The sequence below is a fragment of the Schistocerca piceifrons genome, chromosome 2 (genome assembly GCF_021461385.2).
Source record: "Schistocerca piceifrons isolate TAMUIC-IGC-003096 chromosome 2, iqSchPice1.1, whole genome shotgun sequence".
Lineage (NCBI taxonomy): Eukaryota > Metazoa > Arthropoda > Insecta > Orthoptera > Acrididae > Schistocerca > Schistocerca piceifrons.
The window spans coordinates 450,667,763-450,687,864 of record NC_060139.1 but is presented as its reverse complement, the minus strand read 5'-3'; the positions used below and the strand labels follow the sequence as shown (position 1 = coordinate 450,687,864).

The 20,102-nt window shown below is 38.1% G+C and overlaps 1 protein-coding gene across 1 annotated transcript in view; it reads right to left on the bottom strand.

Annotated features, from left to right (window-relative positions):
* Nucleotides 1–20,102, bottom strand: part of LOC124777782 (UPF0193 protein EVG1) — a 144,835-nt gene that overhangs the window by 108,538 nt on the left and 16,195 nt on the right. The window lies entirely within an intron of this gene.

Sequence of the window (20,102 nt, the reverse complement as noted above, 5' to 3'; positions counted from 1 at the left end):
ATTGTCACACAAAGTAATTTTTCCTGCAGCAGATCAACAAATTGTCTACAAGGCACACAGAATGATGATAATAGTTTAAGGTACAGTGGCATGTTTACAAATGCTACTTGTTAATTCCATCACTGATTCTAATAGTCATTGCTGATATCCTTGAATAATCCCAAGGCTAGTTCAAACAACAACATCAGAGCACACAGTGTAGAGACTACTGAAGTCTCACAGCAAGTTACATACTGATTAAGAATTAACTCCAAGAAAATTGAGAAGCATAATTACAGAATTGCACACATTTCGTCCTTATAATATAGACGCACACTAGAATGTTATGTGATTTTCGTTATATGATTATTATTTGAAATTTCCATATGTCAGATTATTCCTTTTTAAAAAATGTAATGACTGTCAGCCTTTGTTTATCAAATTACTGATGTGAGCAGTAACTGTTAAAATATATTCAGAACCAATTTATGCTTACGCTGTGGGAACTTCTGACTTTTAGATACAGGATCAGTTTGATTATTAAAATTTGGATATTAAAAATTACACAATTTTAACTGTGGCAATTACATATTTGTTACTAGTATCATTGGGTTAAAAAAATTTAGTCCATCAATAGCATGTTAACATATTCCAGGAATTTATAATGGTTAGGTCACAATATAAGCTGAAAGTTTGTGATGGCTGAAATCTTTAATTAATTATATCTTCTGAATTAATTAGGCTTGAACCAAAATAAACATGTCTTGGAAATGAGCAACAATTGGTCCACAGTTTAGAGATAATCTTCTTTTCTGAATCTATTTATTAGCTCACTAGATTTTTATGGATGCCATCTAGATCGGAAACTTTGAAATACAGTAACTTTTGAAATACATTGTTACCAGCAAAACTAATTAATAAAAAACATTCAGAACAATGAATTGTATAATCTGAATAAATAGTTTTAACAAGAGAAGTTAATTTACATTAGTTTGTAAATTAATGTAATGTGTGCTCAGATAACGGATCCTAGTATCAACATTTTTGGGAAGAACAACAGCAAGAGAAGAAAAAACTGGTATACATCCTAGCTACTGTAATTAATAGTGTAAAATCAGAGTAGGATGGTGGGGGCCAAACCTGCTTTGTCACAAACCCAAGTTGCTGCCATTCCAGCCAGAACAATCAGCACCTTCAGAATGAGATTTTCACTCTGCCGCGGAGTGTGCGTTGATATGAAACTTCATGGCAGAGTAAAACTGTGTGCCAGACCGAGACTCGAACTCGGGACCTTTGCCTTTTGCGGACAAGTGCTCTGCCAACTGAGGTACTCAAGCATGACTCATGCTCCGTCCTCACAGCAAGTTTCAATCAGCACTTCGGTTCATGACAGTAAAATCTGTTTATTTCATTGGGAATTTGGATGAAAGCATTCCATTTGTGACATTAATTTGTCACTTGGCAGAGAAGGCTGACATTAGTGATGTCGTCTTTACACCACCCAAATAAAACAAATACGAAGAGGCAAACTCTGCATTACCCAAACACTTTCCAGCCACCCCAGAACAACAAGTAAAACAATCTAGGATGAACACCTCACCAACAAGATGTCGTCCCACCTGTGGCATGGGCTATAGAAACTAGTCAACACAAACCTCATGCCATATGCTGCATTATGGACTCTATGAACTGCTGAATTCTCACTGCAGCTACAACTCGCCATGACATCTCATGAGGCAGAGCCACTAGAGAAGGAGCTCTGCCTGGTGGACAGAATATTCACTGTGTTACAGCACAGACAATTCATCAATGCTGTGGAAAATAACACATTACACAACACTAGATCTCAGTTGAATCCGCATGTGCCGAACTGCTCAGATCTGTGTTAAAAGTGCATGATGGTGACATCACAGACCCCTCCAAATACTTATGAGCCTGGCCAAAATCTCAATTACCATGATAATCACAGCATTTAGCCTTTTTGAGTTCCTATTCTTGTCCTATGGACTAAAGAAGGTAGCTCAAACTTGGAAACAGTTCATTGACAGAGTTCTCTTCAAATTTGACTTTTGTTATGCTTATATGTATGGCATACTAACAATTTTTGCCACCCGATAGCACCATAAATAGCATTCTGTACAAGTTCTTACTGCCCTGCAGGACAAGGGCAAGGTCGTTAATGAGGATAAATTGCAGCTGCAGAAAGCTGGACTGACCTTTCTCAGATGCTTGATCAAGCGAGGTGGCACAGTGGTTAGCACACTGGACTCACATTCTGGAGGACGGTGGTTCAAACCCTCATCTGGCCAACCTGATTTAGGTTCTCCATGATTTCCCTAAATCACATCAGGCAAATGCCAGGATGGTTCCTCTGAAATTGCATGGCTGACTTCCTTCCCCAACTTTCCCTAATCCAATGGGACCAGTGACCTCGCTGTTTTGTGCCCTCCCCCAAATCAACCAATCTTAGATGCTTACAAAACAACTACCATCTCCAAAGAATTACTGTGACCTACAATGCTTTCTATGCATTGTAAATTTTTATTGACATCACCTGCCACACATGGTAATAATACAAGTCCTCCCTCACTGACGTTTTCACCAGGTCGAATATGCAAGGAAAAAAATTAGAAGGGATTCACAAGATGCAAGAAGTGTTCAAACTAACCAAAGATTGCCTGGAAAAGGTGGGCACTGTAGACCACTCTCTCCTGATGCAGAGCTCACAGCACCATCTGACACTAGTGATCTTACAAGTTGTTGTGGGTGAAGCACAACCACTTTGTTTCCACCCAAAAACACTCATGGCTTTGCATTTGATTGTGAATTACTCACTGTCTACAGTGGAGTTAGATATTTTAGAGAAAATGTTGGGGGAAGACATATTGTTATCTGTACAGATCACAAGCCACTTGCAGACACCACAAGGCACACCTCAAAGACATTAGTAATTGTCACTTGTGTCACCTTGATCTTGTTGCACAATATACGATAGATGTCCATCATCTACATAGTACTGACCACATGATACACACTGCCTGTCAAGAATCAATGTTTTTTCTGTATAGCTACACTACAACATAGTAGTGGAAAAGGAGAACCATGATGTGACCATTATGGAATTACTTATCAGTGATTTCATCAATCTTTGCATAGAGCAGCAGGCAGTCGCTGGGACTAATGTCCAAATACTATGCATCTCAGAACACATTTTGACCGCTAGTACCCACAACCACGTGCTGTATGATTTTTGAGCAATTACACTACCTACAATACCTGAGGCTCACCCCAACAGTACGGCTCATCACCGAACATCTCATTTGGCCGAACGTAGAATGTGAAACCTAGGCACAAGTTTGTCCGGAATGGCAGTGTAGTGAAATTGGTCATCATACACAACCTCATGTACCACGGAGGATTGTGGATGGAAGCTTTGCCTTGTGTGCTACTAGGTTTTTGTACAACACTCAGGAAAGACTTAAGTAGACCACTAGCAGAAATCCAATATAGAGAATCACTTACACTCCAAGCAGAGTTTGTTCTACTGACCCAGCCCTTGAACAGCAGACTTACCAGCACTAGTCCAGCAGGCAAAGAGCCATGTTAAACATACACAGGTGACACCATCTATCTCGTATTCGAACCAAAAAGTTTTCATGCACAAGGCACTGAGTAATTGTGAATTGTAATGCCCCAGGATGATATGATCTGGATAAATTTACAGCCACCCAACTCAGGCACAGATGAAGTTTTAAAATGGGACACACACACATTCAAAATTTTGCTCAATGGTAGAGTGTGATGGTCTCATTAAGCGACCTAAAACCAGTATGGATTCTGCACGAGCACATGGCTGCAGTCAACACAGACCCAGAAGCAATGAACAATAACTGGTCTGGTCATTAATTGCTTGACATGCAGATGGATAATACAAACTCAGGGAAGCCAGTCACCATCAAACTTGATATGAGAGACTTTTATCTGCAGTACATCTGTGTGAAAATTGTAGACAGTGAACTACTAGTGGTTGTCTGCTGTCACAATGCCGTGACAGATAATGGATTGATAGATTGGCAACTCACACACATATATCAGCTACCTGCAAACATCAATTACGCTGATATATCATCACAAGATATGCAGGGGAATTTTTGTGAAGCTTGACAGGTAGGAGAAAACGTACTGGCAGAATTAGGGCTGTGAGGGCAGGTTGTGAGTCATGCTTGGATAGAACAATTGTAAAGCACTTGCCCATGAAAGGCAAAGATTCAATGTTCAAGTCTTGGTACAGTACATATTTTTAAGCTGCCAAGAAATCTCAAATCAGTGCACATTCTGCTGTAGAGTGAAAGTTTGTTCTGTGGGCATTTCCACAGGCTGTAGCTAAGCCATTTCTCTGCAATTTCCTTACTTCTGTGAATGTTAGTCCCACAAGTTAAGCATGAAAGCTTACGGTGAAATTTTGAAGGTAGGAGAAGAAATACTAGCAGAAGACTGTTGCTGTCCAATTAAAACATTAACAATGCACTTGATTCCAAATCAATGGGGAAAAAGTGTTAGGTTAAAACTACCAGCTACCACAGATGGGATATCCATGACCACAATGCACTGTACAAGTCATTTGTGCAGATTTTTTTTTTTTTTTTAACAAGATGAGCATTTGCATAGTATTGTACCCTCAACTGTCTTGTATGATTGAGCAAGTGCAGATGTTTCAGACTACATTAGGCCAAAACGTAATTGTTGGTTGTTAATTAAAATATTAGTGTGAAGCTGTTTTCATTTGGTAGTAATTTTGTGTTAGAGGTACTTCTAGGACATCGTGCAGTGGCACAAGATCTTACAAAGTGCTTACGTCCTCATACAATGTGCCCTTGGAGCCTTCAGTGGCATTTGCCACATCGTGGAGCCTCCACTGGAAAAGTTTTTGCCATGGACTTGTCAACAATTGAAATATATATTGAGAATTTGATGTAAAATTTAGAATTAGTTCCGTTATGATGTTTCTTCAGCTTGGGAAATATATCCAAGTTATCCAACGAATATTGTGGTGGTTTATAATTTAATGTATGTTTCATAAATAAAGTCATGAACCATTACAGACATTCTTTTAGCAGCTTGGAAATCATAGTGGGATGATTTTTTTGAGAGTCTGCAGTGTTGTCATCTGACCAGCAACAGAGCCTGACTGCAAGAAGCTACACTTCATTGGCATGACCCTCGTACAGTGCCAAGCAAAGTCTCAAATAAGAACTCCTATATCTTAGAAAACAAGTTCACAGTGAATCAGTAGTGCAGTCAGCAAATGTAAACCATGCTTCCTGGAACCTAGTTAACAAAATACCATAAAATATGAACTAACAAAAAAGGGAAAGCAATAAATATCAGACATGATGGTCAGCTGAGACAATACCAAAACACTGTTTGCTATCTTCTTAACAAGAATTTTATTGCCCTGGCTGGCACCATCATTCCAGACATATATCCACTTAACAATTAAACACATCATTGCATATTTTGGGTAAGCAAATTACACACTTTATTGCACTGAAAGGAAGCACAGCCATAGCACTACATAAAAATAATCTAAGGAAGAAGCATCAGGCTATGGACCAATATCATGATCCCCATATTCAGTAAGGTTTTTGATTTCAAAAAACTTATGTCACCGACCTGTGTTAACTGGATTTTCTTAGTGCTACCAGTTTCGCCCATAAGACATCATCTGGTATGAAAATCACTTAAAACTTTTCATTTGTGATTTTTGTACCAGATGATGGCTTACAGCTGAAACTGCTAGTGCTAATAAAATCCAGTTAATGCAGTTCGATGTCATGAGTTTTTTGAAACATATATCTTCAGCTGAAAATTGCATGAAAAAACCTATTAAAATTTTTGAATCAATGATGTTAGCACAGGTAAGGAAGTCTTTCAGTAAAAACAATTTATTCACAGAAAAAAATTGAGATCACATCACCACACCAGTTGTGACAGAGTTTTGCATAAAATCTGTAGCTATCTAGATGAAGAAAAGGAAACTGCAGGCATATTTTTAGATTTCACAAAGAAACTCAATCCAATCAGTCATGCACTGCTCTTGCAGAAACTAAGATCAAGCAATGTCAGACACACCTCTCTTAACTCTTGTCTGGATCCCTAAAAAATTGTAAACTGTGGACAAATATAAACTATCAACATGGACTGAAAAAAATAAAAAAAATCAAGAAAATCAAGACCACATCTGCAGCCAAATGGTTAGCATTGCTGCCTTCAGTTTAGAAGAACCTGGGTTTGATTCCTGCTACCTTCTCAGATTTTTTTCGAAAGTAGAAAGATGTGGAACAGGGTCCACACAGTGTCATGAAGCCAAATGAGGAGCTGTTTGAATAAAGAAGCAGCAGTAGTGCTCATCTGATTGGCACACCCAAATGTTATCATTTACATAAGTACTACACAAGAAATAATCAGTTATTACGGACAGAGAACAAGATTAAAAATAATAGATCATAGTCTACATATAAGAGGCTCAATGTGATACAACAAATTGCCAGAACTGATAAGAGTTCATATTGGGAACACACCATGGACACTGACATCCAGACAATCGCCCATGAACTATTTTGTCATGAAGTATGGCAGAAGATGAAGAACCATAAATGTTATATGTGTTAAACTTTTATACACAAATATGCCCATGAGAGGCGATGGTCCCTGTTTTGAAACTTGGTCCTGCACACAGTTTTATCCTGGCATGGAGTTCCAGCATGAAGGATGTTCGGCAGCAGGCACCTTAGTAACATCACAGTGGAGGCTACAAATCATGCTCCCATGATGTAATGCTGTGAATGAGAAGTCATTTATATACACAAGAACAAGCAATGGTATTAAGATGAAATTTTGCGGGAAAATATGTGTACTGTGATCAATTCCCAGTTGGATAGTGACTGCCAGTTTAATATTGAGCTCTTTGCTAATAATGTCATTCATTTCTTGCTAGAGAGATATGATCTGAACCATTTTGTAGCATTTCCTGTAATGCCATATCATTCTAATCTGCATAAGAAAAAGGAGATTATGACTTATACAAACAAACACTTTTGATAGACCACAGAATATTGCAGTAGCCTGTAATTTGTGTAATAAAGTAAGTAGGCTACTTCCGTGAAAAACTATGGTTTTTTCCCTTTGCTGACACCTTGTATAGTTTTTTTCGTCTTAGGTCTGGTTTGTAAATATATTTTTGAATAAATAGTATCTGATAATCCCATGGAGGTCTGAGTTCTTGGCAATACTATGTATCTGAATTTTGTTTATCAAAGTCAGTTTTATAATCTCTCAAAATAATGATATCCAATAACTTATGCAAAAATTTTAATCAAAGTTGTCCACCTTGATGGCGCTGGGCATGTTATAGTGAAAATGACTTTGGCTACAAATGACATTTGAATCACAGCATGATGGTTATGGTGTGAGCTGCACATTAAATCAGCCATATGTGCTGTGCACAAATACACACAAGTTTGGCATTAAACAATTGTGACACTGTTAGTTAGGGAAGCCCACCCATCGTGGCAAGGTCATACCATATTGGATGGGAAAAATCGGTTTTCAACCATCCAGAGGTCAAAAGCTGCATAAAAAGCAACAATGAAATCAATTTTTAACTTCTCTGAGACTGGTGCAAGGCATGTTCAATACACTGCCCACAGGTTTCTGCCACAAGATGAAATCGATCAATAGCTGATCAGAATCTCTCAGGGTTCAGGTTCAGAATACATTGCACAATGTATGCCTTCAGCTCAGCTACATTTGTAACTGGAGCTCAGAACACAGCATCTTTCAGATAACCCCATAGCCAGAAGACACAAGAATTGCAATCAGGTGATCTGGATGGCCAGGTGTAGCGAAATGATGGCTGATAATTCTAGCATTTCCAAAATGCCTCTGTAACAGCTGCTGTGCAATGTGTGGAGGAGCATCATCTAGTATAAAAATGATCCTACCCACACAACCACGCTGTTGAAGAGTCTGAATGATGTTGGTGCACAAAAGACTCTCATAGCATTTACTAGTGATGGTACAGGACCTGCGGGATCTATCTCCTCCAAAAAATGTGGCCCTGCAATAACCAATGTCACTGTTGTGATGCTCTACAGCATGTATGCGTCCACCACCCATCTGCTTCAACACATGTCAACATAAGATGACGTCACACACTGCTGGATCAGGCTGCGACTGAATGTGGACCCAAGAGTTGGTGTCCCTCTTCGCCATGCATTTCCCCTTCCTCGCTGCAGATCAGTGTTTTTCCCAGAAAAGCATGTGGTAGAAAGTGCTCCCTGACCTTCGTTTCCCATGTTGATGCCGAGTGATTTGCACCTTCATTTAGGCGATATACGTTTTGCTACCAGTGATTCCAGAACATTCTGTGTTAGAAGAATAAAGATTTGATGACTTGGCATAACAGTACTCCAGGTAGGAAAGAGTGAAGTGAAGACAACGCCAGGGAGTTGGTACCACATGATTAGACTAGACTGTAATTTCCTGCATCTGGAAATCTTATTGAGAGTTAGTGACAGAGTGCTTAATTAATCCTTGATACAGACCGAGTTTCACAATTGATCTTTGAGCACTGCCAAGCAGCTTTGTCTTTTTAGCTTACTACCTCTGCCTCATGGACTCCCTTGTACAGTGGAACCTCACAAAGCGTGCATAATTCCTTCCAGAATCTTACTCACAGTGTGAAAAAATCGTTAAGCGAAACAATTTATCCCAGATAATTAATGTAGAATACGACAATACGTTATGTGCAGAAAAAGCGCAAAAAATCTACAGTCATTTGTTTCTGACGACACTTCAACAGTTCGTGAAAATGTGACACAGCAATATCGTCAAATAAATTTGTAGCGCTTGTAGCCACTGCTTTATGGGCTGTTGATTTTCAATGTACAATGCATTTCTCTTATTGGCCCAGAGCATTGCTGTTTTGCTGTTACTGTCTCCTCCCCCTCCTCTGAAGAACTCTTCTCCACAACTTCCTGCTATGAAATAATAATAATAATAATAATTTTATTGTCATTCGTCTGATTACAGCAACAGACAAACTCAAGAGCATATATTTCTACATAAACTACTATATCTATGTAAATTGGTTTACATAAAATAGGTACATGTTAGAATACAGTATTTTCATCTTCAAAAAATTCGTCAATGGTTTAAAACGGATTGTTCACTAGTAGCTTGCATAATTTAGCTTTAAAAATATTTACAGGCAGTTCTTTAAAGTCAGCACTTGGTCTATTAAACTTCCTTAGTCCAAGAAGTACGTAGGAGTTCTGCGGTTTTGATAATCTATGATAGGGCACGTCTACAGATGTTCTGTTTCTAGTATTATAGCTATGAATATCACTTCTCAACACAAAATTAGAGACATTGTTTCTAATGTACAATAAAACATTGTAGATGAATAAGTTTACCACTGTAAGATACTGCAATTTAATAAACAGAGGTTTACAATGTTCTGTTTTATCAGAATCCGTTATTATTCTTATTACTTTCTTCTGTAAAAGTAAAATGTCATTTACATGACTGCTACTACCCCACAGTAAGATTCCATAAGAGATGATGCTTTATTGCTTTGGAAGAAGGCAAAATATGCTGATCTCGCATAGTCATTGGGAAGATGTCTTTTTAAATTTCTAATTAAACAAATAACTCTTGAAAGCCTAGCCAATATATTTTTAATGTGTGGTTCCCATGTCAATTTATTGTCAATAGTAACACCTGAAAATTTTACATTTTCTAATTCTTGGTAGTTAGGAATCTCTTTGAGGCTAAAGTGTCTCGGTATTGTTTTCATTTAGTAAGAAGCCATTAACTTTGAACCACAATGAGGACTGAGCAAGGGTATTTTCGGTCAGGTTTTCAGTGTACCTAGGTCAGAGCTTTTATGCAGAAAAGTTGTGTCATCAGCATACAATATTGTGTGAGAATTTATGAATGAAGGCAGGTCATTAATCATTAGTATAAACAGTAAAGGTCGAAGTACCGACCCTTGAGGCACTCAAACACACAGCAACTTCATAAACTCTCTGGTGGTCATTTCTTGGGTGAGATCTTCCATCAGCTCATCAATATCATTGTTATCCATTTCTAGTCTCATGCTCTTGGCCAAAGGCACAATCTCGTTGACTGCAGACTACACAGGAACTGACTCAAATGCCTCGGAGTCACATTTGATAACGCATTCTGGCCGAAGTTTTTTCCAAGCAGAAGTATTAATGTGCGTCGAAGGAAGAATATAGTGTTATTTTACCAGTGAGAAGTTGTATGAGTCATTACTCAAAGTAGTACTGCAATATATAGAAAACCAAGGAGCCCACCTGTGTACCTCGGAGTTATCACAAAGATCCGATTACAACAATATAAAGGAAACGGCGATCGGACGTAGTATTATTAATTGGTAAGCATAAATCTACAAGAGGAAGGCTATTAATATAAAGGACATGGCAATTGGACATAGTATTATTAATTGGTAAGCATAAATCTACAACAACAGGAAGGCTATTTCGTTTATGTGGAACTAATACAATAAGATTTTTTTATCCATTTACAGGCATAGCTCAGCTTATTGTGCTTGTCCAATACGCCGGAAAATTTCGTAAGAGTTAGTAATTAAAATTCCAATTTCAGATCACCTCTTAATTATTTCCTTAGCTGCCAGTAATTAATTTCATTATTTCCATATATCGAAATTTTATTTTTCATTACATTATAAAGTGGCGACAAGTGACAGGCACAATACATAGTGGGCAAAACAGTGAGTACTAGTATTGTTAAGACAATGAATATACATGTATGTTAATTTCTTCATGTTCCATGTACTCTGATGACATGACGGAGACATTAATGTAATACTGGGAAAACACTAACTGAGAAAAAAATAATCAACTAGAAGGAAGAAGACAACAACAACAAGAGTGGACAACTAAAAGTGCAATAGAGGGAAAACAAGTTACAAGACAACAATAAGGTATGATTGCGCAGTATGTGTAGAGAATACATTCCTAGCAGATATATTTGAAAATCCAAGCACCTATTTCCTAAAATCCAGAACCTAAAGCTTCAGAGGCTAACACAGTTGCAATCAAGTAGAGAAAATGACATTGCTTTATCAGTACGAAAAGCATATTGAGTAAACAGCAATTGAGATTACAATTACATATAGCTGTACATGCATTCTGTCGCGTGAGAAATAGTGCAGCAGTAAAATTCAAACAGAGAAATTACTAATTTAGGTAACTGCAGAGACGTAAATATTTTCATAAGGGATGGACGTAACGATAATGAGATGTCATTTCAAAACCAAATACCAATGTAGTAGACTTGCATTTGCAAAATGTAACAATGAGTGGTTTGGAACCGTCAAGTGGTGATTATTTGGATGCTGGGCGCGAGATGCCATTGTTGCATTCGACGCCCGTGAATAGGCAATAGAACATTTCATTACAAGCAATACGTTGACTACAATAGGCGAAACTGATGACACCTCAAGGCAAAGGAGTATTTTAAATGGAAGTAGTATGCGTAGTACAGACGCAGATGCTGACAGGCATAGGCCAGAAGTGACTAGGGAAGATATGCAAGCCTTATTTCGAGCCTTAACATACACTATACAAACAGACATGAACGCAACGAAACCAGACATGAATTAAAAAATGTCGAGTTTAGAGATCAATTTGAGCACAGTAAATTCAAAACCCTCGAGTCCAGAAATAATGCAAGCAAAAAAGAACACAATAAATTCAAAGATGTCGAGTTTAGACCCAATACAAACAGACATGAGCACAGTAAAGTCCGAGATTAGGAAGGTAAATGCAAACATGACACACATATCAGGCGAAGTAAAAAATTTGCATACAGAACTCAATAATCTGGATAGGAAGTTCACACAGGAGATTTCGGAAATCTCCATGGAGGTGGATAGGAAAATTAACGAACAAGTACAAACGTCAGTTCACGATATGAGTGAGAAATTAAAAGGCACAGTGGAAGAAAAATTAGAAACATGCATACACACATATGGACAGGAGCTATCCAGAATCAGAAACTCAGGATAATTTACAGTTAATGCAAAAGAATACGCAGGTTAACTTAAATCATGTACAATCAGAAGTAGCGAAGCTTCATTCGTTCTGTGACGACTTATCAGAAAACGAAGAGAAAATTACGGTGGAGATAGGATTACTTAAGTTAGAACATAAAAGAATCAACTCAGATGTTATGCAACTTTACGAAACAGTAAAGGGCAATACAAAAGGGTGAAGGAAATAATGGGGTACAAGGAAGAATAAATTTTAAAACACGTAGAACATGATATCAAACAGGTATAACAAATAGTAAGCAAACAAAGTACGGTAATATCATCGTCGGGGATGGTAAGCGGAGCTATGAACAGCTGTGCACCGGTGAGAGAAATCAGTGGCGCGGACAACAATGCCCAACCCACGCCGTGTGAGCATATGCCGACGCGAGCAACTGGCAAATTTTTATGATACATATATGTCATCACCACATGTGAATGCTGTTCTATCTTGCTGGTCAGCGTTGTTAATGGACGAGAGTTTAATAAACACCGACAGTTTCCTATATTTTCGAATGAAAAAAAGCGAACGCATCTGGTAGTGTTTGTCCGAGCCTTTAGGAATGTACTGCCTAGGACTTGAACAGATGCTCAAAAGATCATATATGCGGTAGGACATGTAGAAGGCAACACCCTTTTGTGAGCTACAGAGATGTTGGAACTCTGCGAGTCATATGATCAATCTGAGAATGCATTTTTAGATAAATATTGGTCAACATTTATCCTGGAGAGATTAAGACGAGATATTCAACCCACTATCATATCATCCAAAATTCGGGGAGGGGGGGGGGGGGGGGCTAAGAAGCTGTTTTGAAGCATACCTAAACAAGACCTGCTACTGGCATAATGTAATATCTCATGCCGATGTATTGAAAAGCTTAAAGAATAAATTGTCTACAAATGTAAGGGAAAAATTAGTAACCATTCCCGAGCATGATCCCAAGTATTTTCTCTCAGCGCTCGACTCAACAGATATAATTCATGAGGATGGGCAAACCATGCCTAGTTATGGTAACAGTAATGACCACAACCCAAATGGGAGGAAGAACTACAGTAACGGCAATGGCTTTGGAAACTATAATGGTCGTGTGCATATGAATGAATGATATCCTTATGCACTGTTGCACTATAGTGGAAATCAGTACATTCAATTTACCTGTCAGCCAGAGGCGCCGACTCCATGAGGCCTAAGGGAGCCTGAGTCCCCTCAAAAATTCGTTCGGGAGGGGGGGGGGGGGGGGCTGGGCGGAGACCCCCAATAATTTAAGAAAATTATTAGTTATAATATGCTTTGTAAAATCACAAAATTATGTTGGAATTTTTCATTTTACTTGTTTGAAGATAGTTACCTCTTAAAATACATTCAGAAATGAGTTAAAACAAATAATTATTTCAGTAGTAAGCAGGTTAAATGAAAACGAGTGGTGTGAATCATGAGAGTGTTACAGTGCTGCGGGCACACTTAGAAGTTGTCCCGGTGCGCGAACATTTGGGTAAAGTCTGGTGCCGGAGGGCCAGGGCTGCGGCCACGATGACATCAAAAGGACTGCAGCAGAAGCGCCTAGAACCCTCTGCCCTGCGTCGCCTTGTCGCTTTGAGACATTACGACGCCGCAGTTATATAAAGCCCACCCTGCTGTCTCAGTCATTCAGTGTAGATAGTTTCGTTCAGTGCATGATGCAAACGTGTTTAGTGTTTCGACTTTAGTGTCTAGTGGACAATTTTGAATTACTATATTTTATTCGTTTACTTTAGTCTCTTAATGTATAGTGAATTAAGTTTGCAATGGATAAATTTGATACCAAAGAGGCGTGCTTGGAAGTTGATACTGCAAGTCAACCTCCAAGAATTATTGTGTTGTCAATTGCTTCGTTATCTTCAGGCGAAAACTTTTCATAGCTGAAACCTGGACAATCTGGTAAGGGAAGCTCATTTCAGAAGTCTTGGTTGATCAAATATATATGGCTAGAATATGAAGTATCTACCGCTAAAGTTTTTTGCAAAACCTGCAAAGAGGCAGATGCTAAGAGTCTGTTGCAATTTCCTTCAAAAAAAGAAGATGCAGTTACTTCCGTAGGGTTTTCTAACTCGAAAAGGGCTGTGGAAAAATTCTGTCTTCATGAAAATACGTTTACGCATAAAGAAGGAGTTCTGAAACTAAATTCTATCACTAACTGAAATGTGGCCTCCCAATTGAATGAACAGTTAGATAGTGATATGAAGAAAGGCCGTTTAGATCTTGAGACAAGTTTTACTACCGTGTAATTTCTATGCTGACAAGGACTAGCAATTAGAGGGCACGAAGATGTAAACTCAAATTTTTTTCAATTGTTGGAACTCCAAAAGAATAACATACCTGAGTTTAAAGATTGGCTAGGGTGTTTGGGGTATAAGTGGACGTCCCATGATATTAAAAACGAAAGTATGTGTTGAGAAAGGTATTGGCTTCAATCACGAAGACCGAAAATTTTTCTATTACGGTTGACGAAACAAGTGATTCGTCGATTCACAAACTAGTGTCGTTTTGTATTCGTACTGTCGATGATTCCTTAATCATCAACGAAGACTTTATTGGCTTATACAAGACCCCCAACACTGAATCACAAACTCTATTTAGTACTTTAAAATGTTTCTGCTTACCGGTATCTTGATTTGTCAATGGCAATTGGTGCTTCGAATATGAGAGGTGAGTTCAAAGGACTAAAAAAAGTTAGTTTTGGATATACAACCAAAAGTACGTTATGTGCACTACACTGCTCGCAGAGACTTAGAAGTTGTAGACAGTCTCCGCCATATTACGTCTATGAGGACTTAATAAACACCGTAAGGAACTCCAACAAAAGGATGGGACTTTTCAGAAGCACATACTGTGAAAGCACCAACGACCAAGATGGTCTACGACCCCTTTGCCCGACTCGATGGACTATGCAAGCTTCTTGAAAAACTTTGAAGAACTTCTAGAATTTTTTGAAACATTTTCTGCTGAGGACAAAACAGAAGCAGGTTACATATGTGTAAGCTACCTTGAGTCAATGTTGCAATTTAAGACTTATTTCTTTTTACGCCTTTATTGCCATGCAATGAACCCAGTAGAGGATATCAATGAAAACATTCAGTGCCCTCATGTAAGTGTTGCTGATCTGGAAAAAATATATGAAGGGTTGATTTGTATATCGAATGGAAGGCGTAAGAGTTTTGAACACTTTTAGGACTTGTGTTTAAAAGAAAAACTTTCGCAAGTTGATGATCCTTCGCTTCCTCGGAATCGAAGTATATCAAAGAAGTATGAAAACAATGAACCCAGCTCATCACACACTTTCAAAACCCCAAAGGAAAACTACAAAGCTCTTCACATTGAAGATTGTGAAACGGTGCAATCTTGCATTACTGAGTAGTTTTGCTTCAACTGGACTCACACAGGCCATTGCAATTGATTTTAGTAAAGAGAGGTGAAACAAATGTGGAAAAATCAACAGAGTTTTTCAAAAATGACCTAGACATTGACAGGCTGCACTTACACTTGAATATGTTAGCCAGTATCGCTAATGAAAAACAAGTGGTCTTAAAAAACATGCGTGATGTAAGAAAGTACATTACACAAGGCCCTGCAGTTGAAGAAATGTAATATGAGGTTGTGAAATGCATTAAGCTCACAACAGCAACAGCAGAATAGTCATTTAGCACCCTCAGACGTCTGAAGTCATATCTCCAATCAATAATGGGACAGAAGCGATTGAACAACTTGGCTGTCTTTCATGCCCACCGAGATGATTTTGATGAATTGGATATCCGACCAGTCATCAATAACTTCATATTCAGTAATCCAGTCAGACGGTCGACTTTTGCACCTTTCTAAAGACACTCTAGCCCTAATAACGGCGTATAGAGGAATATTAAAAATCTTTATAAAATAGAGAATTAAATACATACATAATGTTAACTTTTCAGTTTCGAAATATTAGTACTAGTTTAGTACTGTATTACTATATTACTCTAGTACCGGTACTGTACTAGTTATTTTCAAATACTTAAATATTTTTAGGGTGTAAGGCACAATTAAAACCCGCTATTTACGTACTTTTCGACTGAAAGTATTAGGCATACTGTGTTAACTTTATTAACTGTATTAAAGCATTAACTTTGAGATACTGTTTTTATTTAACGGACCTGAGCCTTATTCAAAGTAAGCTTAAATTAGCTTCTTCACTTATTAATCAAAGTGCTATTATGTGCTACAGCAATATTTTATGTTTTATTCTTTTAATGATAGTTTAGGATTTATTTAAATATAATTTCAGTATTTTCAGAGCTATATATTCAATGCTCTGTAATAGTCTATGAGAATAATTATTGGTTGACCCTTCTAGCAATGTACGCCTTAGGAACTTTAACAGTACATCTACATCAAAATAACAAACTCTGCAGTTCAAAAGTAAGTGCTTGGCGGAAGGCACGTTTTCTTTGGTACCAGCTATCTAAATTCTCCTTCCTGCTTTTATCAGGGTGTGTACTTGCATCGTTACCTGGAAAAGAAACTTAGTAATGAGTTGTAAACAACGTAGTCACTCCATGGCTAAGTCACGTGTCATTTTTCTCTTGACACACATAACTTTTTACTTTAAGTATGTGGATGTGAAACTTATAACAAAAACTGCAGTCACGGACCATACAACTTTAACATATTTTGTGAAAATATCATACAAGTTAATAACATATTTGACACCTTCATCCCCTTGCGTGTAGGGTCTGGCAGCATCCAAGGACACTAATTCTAAGGGTTTTCAGGTGCACAATAGGATATAGTTCAATCAACTTGGACTTTTTTGAGTGCTTCATCTTTTGTCAAGTAATACACTTCCAAGTCACTTGGAGAACTCTTCTCCACAAGTTAGGAAAATAGCAGTACGTATGTATCTTGTTAGATGTAGATTTGGAAACCTCATAATGACTCCATATACTGTGAGTGTACAAAATGAAATCATTCATGTAACTTTCTGGTGAACACCCACACCACTGTTCTTGACTCGGCGTATGCTGATGAAACACAATTCCCTTGTATGTAGTACAGAATTTCTTCAAATTCTCGTCGTTATTTACCTTTCTCCATTGCAGATCTCCCTCTTGCAGTTGCTCCAAACTTTTACCCATCTTTACATAATACGATTGTTGTGTCTTGTCCTGCATAAGCAGAACACTAATTTCAGAAATCTATTCTGTGAATTCTCAGAGTTCATCAAACTCTTGAGGTAACCTCGACAACGTGACTGCGATTATGTTTACACTTGATGTATACGATTTCAAAACTGAACTCCTGCAAATACATGCATCACCTCGCTAATTTTCGACTTAATAATTTTTATGTTAACAGAAAAGAAAGGCGTCATGGTCACATTACACTTCGATGTGCTTGCCCCATAAATAGTTCTCAAATGTCTTAAATGCCCATATAATCCCCAGAGTCTCGAACTCTGTCACGGAATACGGCTGCTCGTATTCAGAAATTGTTCGACAACAAAACCAATTATCTTAGGTGTCGGTTCGCCATCATCTTCAGTGATCTGAAATAAGCTTATTCCTAGTCCCTGTGAAGATGCATCTGTGCTCAAGCAAAAATCCTGTGACGTGTCAGGGTGGTGTAGTACGTTTGCACGTAGTAAGGCTTTCTTTATTTTGTGGAAGCATGTTTGGCAGTAATTGATAAACATCCATGGATTGTTTTTCCTCAAAACATACAGCAATGGTCGCTACTCAGTAACTGATCTGGAATGAATTTCCTAAACAATGAAACCAAACCCATGTCTTGAGTTGTTTTTTATTCTGTGGTGGTGTGAAATGCTTGATCACATCAAGTTTTCCTGGATCGGGTAGGCGAGGCAATATGACCCAGGAATTTGACCTTTTATTTTCCGAACTCCGACTTCGTTGAACTGGCTGTGACACAACATTCTGCAAATTGGTATAATACCTGTGCCAAAAGTCTCACATGTCCTTCCCATGTGGGAGTAGCTATTTTCACGAGAACGGGATTGTAAGCTGACAGACGTGGTTGAAATAAAGGCATTCATTGGACTGTTGTACATTGAAGGTTTGAAGAAAACATATCGTTTGAATGTGAAAGAAATGGGGACTGATGATGGTATAGCCTGTGATTTTTTTATAGCAGCAATGTCCATAAAGCGCTTCTTATTTTTGTTACGAGTGTTACGTTTTGATGATATCGATACTCGGGAGGCAAGAAAATAAGTTGATAACCTAGCGCCTATCCGAGAAATATTTGAGATCTTTGTTAGACACTTAACGACAATTACACTACCGGAGCCTACTGTGCTATTGACGAAATGTTGGAGTCATTCAGGGGCCGCTGTAAGTTTCGGGTATCTATTTCAAATAAACCCCGTAAATACGGAATAAAAATCTACGCCCTTGTATATGTGAAAACCTTTTACACGTGTATTTTGGAGATACATGCCAGAAAACAGCCACCCGGACCTGATAATTTGAGCAACGCGGCTGCTGACGTAGTCAAGAAAGTTGTTGCTCCTGTATTGAACGGTGGTAGAAACATAACACTGGACAATTATTTCACGTCGATTTCACTATTCAAAGAATTGAAAAACGTCTACAGAACAACAGCAGTCGGCACATTACGCAAAAATAAAAAAGAAATACCGCCATTATTTTTGTCAACAAAGAACAGACCGATGCCGAGTTCTACTTTTGGTTTCTACATCTACATCTACATCTACATCTACATGGATACTCTACAAATCACATTTAAGTGCCTGGCAGAGGGTTCATCGAACCACCTTCACAATTCTCTATTGTTCCAATCTCGTATAGCGCGCGGAAAGAATGAAAACCTATACCTTTCCGTACGAGCTCTGATTTCCCTTATTTTATCGTGGTGATCGTTCCTCCCTATGTAGTTCGGTGTCAACAAAATGTTTTCGCATTCAGAGGAGAAAGTTAGTGATTGGAATTTCGTGAGAAGATTCCGTCGCAACGAAAAACGCCTTTCTTTTAACGATTTCCAGCCCAAATCCTGTATCATTTTTTTCGGTGAAAACAATGTCATCGTATCTTACGTACCAAGGAAAAAAACGAAGAAAATTGTACAATGTTATCCTCACTCCACAAAGACGATAATATCGATCAAGAGACAGGTAATGAAGCTAAACCAGAAATTATAACATTTTATAACAGTACTAAAGGAGGTGTGAACGTTGTTGACCAAAAGAAAGAGGATTACTCTGTTGCACGAATTTCTTCAAGGTGACCAATGAGACTGTTCTTCACTATTTTGAATATAACTGGGATCAACGCGCACATTATGTACAAAGAAACCACACAAAATGTAATTGCAAGATGTGTATTCCTGGAAGATGTGGCTGTAGAGATGGTGAATCCACATATTTCACGAAGAATAACACTGCAGAACATTTCATTGGATCTCAAGTTCCGAATGAAGCGGTTTGTACCTCTTCCTAACGTGGAAACAGAGACAGGATCCAGTGGCTTTTGTGCGCTTTGTACAAGACGGAAGGGTAGACGTTCTAAAAAAGCATGTGCTTTATATCACAAATCACTCTGCACTGAACATATGACTTTCACGTGCAAGGGATGTTGTAAAAGACACATTTCTCCAGATACTATGGAAGACTGATTAATTAAAATATATGCAGTTTTTTATTTTTTATATATTATATTCCTTATATGTGCCATGAGTAAATAACCAAAGTTCAGAAGACTTTATTTATGCCTAAGACTGAATTTTTTTGTTATTTGTACCTTAATAAGTACTGTGATTACGTATTTAAGTGCCTTTCATTTCATATAATGTTTTTTATTATAGTATTATATTTCCTTTTTCTAACAGAGGTTGAAAATACCGCTTCAGTTGTAAATTTCTTTATTTTCACACGACCGGTTTCGGACTGTTATAAGCCCATCTTCAGATGTCGTAGCTGTGCTGTGGTCCCCG